At 36.2% G+C, this 8,715-nt stretch overlaps 1 pseudogene; it reads right to left on the bottom strand.

Moving 5' to 3' along the window:
• Positions 1–535: 535 nt before the first annotated feature.
• LOC111894448 (uncharacterized) lies at positions 536–2,138 on the bottom strand (annotated as a pseudogene).
• Between the last annotated feature and the right edge of the window lie 6,577 nt (positions 2,139–8,715).

Raw genomic sequence — 8,715 nt, forward strand, 5'->3', positions numbered from 1 at the left:
GATCAATATTTTTTTCTCGTGTAGCCGATCCTAAGAATCAATTATTTTAGAACAAACACTTGGCAAGTTACCTTTATCTCATAAGGAATTGAACTCGTTAAGAAAATGCCGCTACCATTTGAGAAGTAAATCGAAATTAAAAGTAGCTAGACTCCCCACTTTAAAACCACTTTTTTATTTAGAAGCCTTGGTTTAAAAAAGCGTGTTGCGCTCAGTTGCGATTAGGTCCCGGAGACCGATGCGTGTTGCGAGATGCGATTGCGAGCGCATCACGTAGGTGTGGCGCACAAGTAGTAATTACTAAAAATATATAAGCAAAATTCATGTTTACCAATAACTAACTAAAACACCATAAACATTAAACATATCAAATGAAACCAAATTCCAAAATTCATGTCATATGCAAACTGAAAACAAACCTGATAGTGATTCGTTAAGAATCAAAAAGCAAAATGCAAGTTTACCATACTCATGCAAATTGAAACTAAATATAATTGTCATGCAAAATGAAACCAAATATAATCATCAAATGTCATCAATCCTCATCAAACCCGAGCTCACAATCTACCTCCTCGACCTCGTCACAAGACAATCTAATATCTTCTTCTATCTCTTCATCCACCAACACAAGTCTACTAGGTTCAGGTGGTAGTGTATAAGGTGACTTTCTACTACATGTAGGTGGCCTACCATTTCCAGCAACACCTTTATCTTGTGCAGGTGACCTACTAGTACTACTTCTAGCAACTCCTTTATCTTTTAAAGCTCCTCTTGTTGAATAGATAGGCTCATTTACCCCAACTGCATCTTCTACAACATCCCGAGTCAAATCCTCACCCTCAAACACTATATTATCAGCTCCATTCTGCTCCATTGTTCCCAACAACCACTCATTGCTCTCATCTATTTCATTTAGAAGGATAGGATCAGCCTTGTCATTTCTTTTGGATCGACGATTCAAGGAACGGTTGAATTTCACATAGACCATATCATTTAGTCTACTTTGTGCAAAACTATTTCGTTTTTTTGGTGTGAAGCTACAATAATATAAAATACAATGAAAGAGTTAAATAATATTAGACATGTAACAATGTGTAAACAAATGAAAAGATAATAACATAAATCCAGGAACTTACGTGTTGAAAGACTCCCCAGTTTCTCTCACAGCTTGTAGCACTACATGTGAGGCTAAGGACTCGTACAACAAAGTTTTCCAAGTTAGGGGCTGAAGACCCAAAAGATATCCAACACTCAGCAGGTGCTTTTGACTTTCTTTGTCTTATTGCCATTGGAAAACCAAATAAACCTTGAGCACTTTGATATAAAGATAATTCTTCCATAATCTTGTCTTGGATACTCAAATCTGGTACCACTCGCTCGATGCATGCATATAATCCGGTCATAACTTCTTCACAAGATGTGCCAACTTGGTTAGCATAAAAGATTTCTAGATTTATGTAATGTCCAGCTGCATGCAAGGGGCGATGAAGTTGACATTGCCACCTGTCATCAATAAACTTAAAAGCTTTCTCATACTCCTTTTCTTTGTAGAGAAAGGATTTTGAGATAGTCTCCTTGGCTCTGTCCATTGCCTCATAAATATAACCCATAGTTGGTTTTTTCTCCCCGTCCACCATTCTAAGGACCTTAACAAGCGGTCCTGTCAACTTAAGAGAATACAAAATATTTCTCCAAAATGTGTCTGATATGAAATATCCTTTAATCTTGATTGTTGTTGCATCGTTGGCCCACTTGCTTTTATTCCACTCTTTTGACAAAACCATTTTTCTTAAGTTGTCTTTTTGCTTGTGAAATTGTGACAGGGTGATGAATGATGTTGCAAACCTAAAATTAATGCAACAATTGAATATTAGACACAACAAAAATAATGAATGGTTAATCAACTGTTAAGAGTCACAATTCAAAAACCTGGTTATAGCTAGTCTATGCAAGTTTCTTTGATTGGTAAAGTTCCTCGTCATATTAACAATAGCAACATGGGTATATATGTACCCATTTGCCAACATACATTTCTTCAAAGAACTTTTCACTTGAAGGATGTTCTTTCCAATGTCCTCTAACATAAGATCAATACAATGTGCCGCGCATGGAGTCCAGTAGAGGTGTGGTCTTTTGGCTTCCAGTAACTTCCCTACAAAGTTCACAACAAATAAACTTGAAAATAAAAAAATAATGAATAAAATAAAGAATGTTAGACACTTAAACTTAGAATTAATTATCTATTATTTACCTGCTTTAACATAAGCAGATGCGTTATTTGTGATCACTTGTATAACATTGGACTCTCCCACCTCCTGAACCATGTCATCAAGAACACCAAACAACAAGTTTGCATCCTTTGAAACTTCTGAAACATCCATGGATTTAACAAAAACAGATCTCCGTGGTGAATTGACTAAAAAGTTGATTATATCTTTTTGCACCACCAAATCGCGCCAACCATCCGACATTATTGAACAACCTTTTTGAGCGCACTCGGTCTTGTGGTCTACCATTTTTTCTTGAATTGTGGCTACTTCTTTTTTCAACAAGGGAACCCTTAACTCATACATGCTTGGGGGATTCATCCCAGGACCAAACTGTCCAATTACTTCTACCATGATATGAAAACTGTCATAGGTTGCAGCATTGAAAGGAATGGCTACACAATAAATCAACATATATAACATCAATAAATCAGAACATGTATATTAACTTTAAGAAACAGAATAACATAATATATAACTCTAAAAAACATTACCTGCATCATAAAACCATTTTGATATTTCCCTGCATGCTTTAACCCGTAGTTCTTTCCGATACACATCATTTATAGTTTGTTGTTTCCCTCATTTCCCATCTTTTCTACCTTTAAGTACATCTTCAGGTTTTGGAGTGAAAAACACATCTATCGGCCCTTTTTGTTTTGGTTTCTTTCTGGGTGGTTGCTTGCTGCTACCTTCACCCCTTTTTCGTGTTACTTCAACACAATCTTCCTCTTCTTCGTCTCCATAATAATCATCAAAGTCTTGCATCCTTGATACCATTTGAATTCTCTCCTTCATTTGTTGTTTCTGTTTCATATAATCCCTGACCTCTTTTCGAATATGATCTGGACATTTTTGGCATGCAAGAACATTTGTAAAACCTCCAGCAAGGTGCTCTTTCATACGGCTTGCACCTCCCTTGGTGACTTTAGAACAGAAGTTGCAAGTGAAATTATTTTTGTTCATAGGGTCTTTCATACTGTACTTTCTTGCAGGATCAATGTTGTGGTCCAACGAATCATTATAGCAGCCATGATTGTCAAGACTTAAGAGAAGAGAATGTTAAGACTTAAGAGAAGAAGAGAATGTTGAGCAATGTTAGTGACTTAGTGCTAACTATGAAACGTGGGATCAATAAATAAGAGGGTGGATCAAGAAAGAGGAGGGAAAATGAAGAGGTTACTCATTGATAATGACAGAGAGAAGAAAAAGTTTGTCATGTTATCATGATGTTGTGGCTATTAGTATTCTTATACACGTGTCTCTAAGGTAGAAGTAGGGTCGGCTGCTAATTAAACAATTGCATTTGCATGGGCTTTATTAGATTTTAATTATTTTCTAAGTCAAATGGGCCAGACACGGGATGCGACAAAGCGCAATGTGCAGGATGCGCTTCGATGCGCACGCATCACCTCGCATCATGTAGGTCGCTTCGCCCCACATCTCTTTTGTGCTTAGGCCATCGCAACGTAACACAACATCGCAACGGTCGCAACATGCACGATTTTTTAAACCAAGTTAGAAGCTAAAATAAGGTCCCATTTGTAACGACCCAATTTTTCAAGTCCAAAAATTTCATTTTTAATTAAACACTTTGCAAAACATTTGAAAATAAACAACATTCGATCATATCATTTCTTAAAACATATTACGTGTCTAAGAACCAAAACATGTAATCAACCATAGTGTCAGAGTACAAATCCCAGAACAATCTCATAGTGCAGAAAACAAGATGTGTGTATGATGTGTCGCTACCGTGCCAGCTCCTTCCCCTTCGCTGAAGAGGTACCTGAAACCAAAACTATAAACTGTAAGCACGAAGCTTAGTGAGTTCCCCCATAATACCTCATACCATACAATCATATAATGAACGGCTAGGAGATACGGGCCTCGCCCACATTCCGCTATCTGGGAGATACGGGCCTCGCCCACATTCCACTATCTGGGAGATACAGGCCTCGCCCACACTCCACTAGCTGAGAGATACGGGCCTCGCCCATACTCCGCTACTAAATCATAGTATACAAGTATCACACAGACAACGAGTATAAACAACTCTATCATAGTGGCATATATCACAATCAAACTCATCTATGAGATACGGGCTCTGCCCACACTCTGATACTAACATATCGCCTATACGGGTCGGCCTTGGTGCCTTAGACCCGTTCCTACTGGAAGGAAACTCACCTCGAAAAGTAGCTACCGAAAGTCTGACTGCTAGACGTCTGACTGATGCACCGGTAATCCTCCGACTACAAATCCATAAACATAGATTAGCCACTCATAAATATCCTTAGGTCAAATGATTGACCCACCCCTGGTCCAAGGTCAACTCCTTGGTCAAAGTCAACTTCCAGTTGACTGGACTCGCCGAGTCATGGCACAGACTCGCCGAGTCCTTCTCCTACTAACCCGGTCCTACTCGACAAGTCCCTCTTCCCATTCACTGAGTCACCGTTAACTCACTACTTGGGAAGATTGAACCGACTCGCGATCCGACTCGCCGAGTCCCCACGAGCAGATCTCCTACTCGCTTCCAAATCCTCACCAGAGCATCCTTTATGAGGATTTAGGTTTCTGGGACTATTGCTACACGTTAAATTGCTAATTCCGCGTGCTGCGAAGGGTTGGACCTTCCACACTTAAACCCCTCTTACCCAGTAACAGTTCATATGACTCGCCGAGTTTTAAGAACAACTCGTTGAGTTCCATGCAATCTTCATAGGACTCGCCGAGTTGTTCATCCAACTTGCCGAGTCTAAGACCATCTTCATAGAACTCGCCGAGTTCCACTTTGGGACATGTCGAGTCCCTTTGACATATTTCCCATACAGGCCAAATCTGAGACATGCAACGCTTCCAAACCATAGATCTATGTTCCTAGGGCATGATTATCATGTAAAGTTGCAAACTTTACGTGCATGCATGTCCCTATAAGCTCAAAAAGGAAAATCCAAGCTCTTTACAAGGTCATACACTCAATAGGGACCTCAATCACTACAACCACAGAGACTTTATACTTCTAAGATGCCCATAAGGTTCAGATCTGAAGTCCTTTCAGAACATAGAGCATAAACACATAGAGTTTGAGGTTTTAGGGTTTGAAAACCACCAATTTGGGACAAAAAGGGGATCTAATGAACTAGCAATCAAGGTAAGAACTTTTCTACCTGAATGAAAGCTTCTCACAGTGTAGATTCCGGATCTACCTCCCCTCCTTGCACACTTCAACCTCTTCCTTCTTCTTCTAAGCTCCAAACCTCCTTCACAAAGCCAAAATCACTCACAAGAACAATATGGAGCTAGGGTTTCGCTCTACAGCTCTCTGGAAGTGTTAGGGACAAAGGAGGTCAAGTTAGAGCGTTTAAATAAGGTGCAAACACCCGGATTAGTGTTTTTGCCCTAACAGGGTCTACTCGCCGAGTCCGGGAACCGACTCGTCGAGTCCAAAGCTCAGACCCCACGTCTTATCCTGCTCCTACTCGGCGAGTTGGTCCTTCAACTCGCCGAGTCCAAGGCAAAAATGCATTATTTTAAAAATATTAATTACAGGGAATATGTACCAGGAACCAGATGCTACACCATTTCACCCGACATATATTCCTTTTATGTCGGGTCACCCTTTAAAAGGTGACAAACCATTTCAAACAATTCAAAAATTAACATGAAATAAATACCTAAGCTACATAAGACTGTTTTCAAGTCTCATCGTTGACATATGTGGAATTAACGAGTAATTTATGAATAAATTAGATTTTTGGTTCAAAAAATTAAAAAATAACATGAAATAAATACCCAAGCTACACAAGACAACTTTTAAGAAAGTAAGATGACCTCAAAAGGAAACCATCTTCACCTTCCGTTTAGATCCTATTTGGTTCTTACAAGTTCTTAAATTTTTCCTTTGAATTCGATTCGAGTAGACCTTAATCTGCATAGACTTTTGTCAATTTGTATGAATTCTTAAGTCTGAATCCAGAAAAAAAAATTGGATTTTTCACCAATATCTATAACCATTTATTGAATATATTCCATTAACTAGGTCTGAGACTCATGTATTACATGGTTTAATTAAAAAAATTAAATATGAAATTTTAATAATAAGAAAAAATTTGAATTTATAAGAAAAATGAGAAATTTTTTGAATTATTAAAATTAATGAGGCTTTAATGTATTGAATACACTACATATATAAACTTTTTCTAATAAATACCTTACATATATATTACCTTACATATTATATGTGAAATTTTAATTTAATAAAATGAAAAATACAATAAAATGACAAGTGGAAAATATAAAATCTAAAAATTCTAGAAAATGTCATGTGTCCAAATGAAAGAGAAGAGGACATGTGGCGAAAAAACCCTTCATTTATTAGAGTAGATACCAACTTGATTTAACATCAATCGATATAAAACCAAAATCATTTATTGTAATTAGGTGTTGATGGAAAATGCATCTTCAATCATAAGTTAAGGGTTCAAGATTTGGTGTTGCCTCACGCAGTTCTACTCCCTCTCATACTTATGGATAAATGTTCATAAACCGAAAGGTCTATAATTAAGATGGGTATAATGAAACTGTGATCCCATTTTAAAATGTTATAGTAGGATTTAAAGTTAGTTTTTTCTTTTCTTTATTTCCATATTTCTTTTTCCTGTTTTTGTTCCTTTGCCCTTGGCTAGTTTTTGAGCTAATAAGGTCCTCCTTGCCGTTAAAAAGAAAAAAGAAAAAAGTTAAGGATGCAAGAATTATTTGACACAATATAAATAGTTTAGAAATTAAAAATATGGTAGGGAGTGTGTGTACTTTTAGTGGTCTAAAAAGAAAAACATTACCCAATCAAACTAGCCTAGCCTAATGGTTGTCACTTAGTATTAAACACGTAAAAAAAATGCATATAATACCGACTAATCAATTTCTATTATTTGCTGTTTTTATTTTTATTTTTTAGATTTAGAAATAATAACTGATTCGATAAATATACGAAGGTTTCGAAATGAAATAAGTTATTTATTTTGTTATTAATCACATATTTTTTATATAGCCAAAACGCCATCATTGGCTTGAATTGAAATATCTACAAGACCGGGGTCACAATTTGTATCCATTAAACAAATTGTTGGAATTCCGAACGTGATTACTTTTTGAAGGGCCATATATATTCTTCGTGCCGATCAAAATACTTCATCTTTTTATTCATAAACATAATATAAAAGAATCATTTGGACCCATGATGGATTATTTGCAATTATATTATCGTCATCAAACTATAAAGCCCATTAACTCATAAATATATATTATTTTAAATAAGAATCAATTTACACGTACTACTAATTGATCAAATTTTGCATGTAACAACAGAACAAACAATTTTTTCGCATGTAGAAACAAAACAAGAAAAGCTTTAAGTTACGGGTTGTAGAACTAGGAATACAAAGTTTAAAAAATGAATAAATTTCTTAAAGTTATGGTTTTACTAGTTATATGACTCTAGTCGATACCTACAAGTCATAGAAAGACATGGGACGTGTTCGGCAAAATTAGCTGGTAGCGGGTAGTTTGTAGCGTTTTGTTAAATTGTACATGAAATAGCATTTGAATTTGGAGCGTTTTGTTTAAACTAAACGCTTGAAGCTTGTAATGCCGAACGAGACTTTCTGTTTAAAACGGAGTCTTTTGTCAAACGCTAGAAACTAGAAACTCTCAAACGCTTCCAAACGCTCTATGTCGAACACGCCCATAATCTTTTTGTTTGTCCCCAACCTCATCATATGTTCAATTAAGCTCAACGTAATTATTATACTATCAATAATCAGTCAACAACTCTTGTTAAATAAGTCAATAATCTGTATTGGACCAATGCTATAAAATTTATAAGTCTGAAGATAATGCAAAAATATTATGACTATATGTATGTTAAAAAATATCCGGTATCTGAAAATCAGGTCCGGCCAAAAGGATAAGGCAAATTGGATGATCGACGAACCCTTACGTCGGCTTGTGGATCCAACGGGATTTAATTTTAACTAGGAAAAGAGCCATGCTTTGCATGGGTCGGAAACAATTTAGAGTTTTTTTTAAGAGAACTTGCCAATTATCATTTAATAAATAAAGTGCAAGTTACTCATTTTCATAAAATAAAAAATAAAAAATAAAAATAAAAATAAAAAATTGTTAAGCTCATGCCACGACAACAGTGATGAAAGTTGAAAAGGTAAATTACACATTGTATTGCATTTTCTAATTTACATAAAACTAAACATTTCATTAAAATGCCCCCAAATGTCATAGCTACTCGTTTTACTCAAATTTATTTTTGGTTCCAAGAATAGTTTGGAAGGAATTGGAATTGGAATTTGTAGGGCTTGAAATATGAAGGAACTGAATTTTGTCATGCATTTGGTTTGCAGGTAATAATAATTGTTCGGTGAAACGGGTA

This window comes from Lactuca sativa, chromosome 4 (assembly GCF_002870075.4).
Source record: "Lactuca sativa cultivar Salinas chromosome 4, Lsat_Salinas_v11, whole genome shotgun sequence".
NCBI lineage: Eukaryota > Viridiplantae > Streptophyta > Magnoliopsida > Asterales > Asteraceae > Lactuca > Lactuca sativa.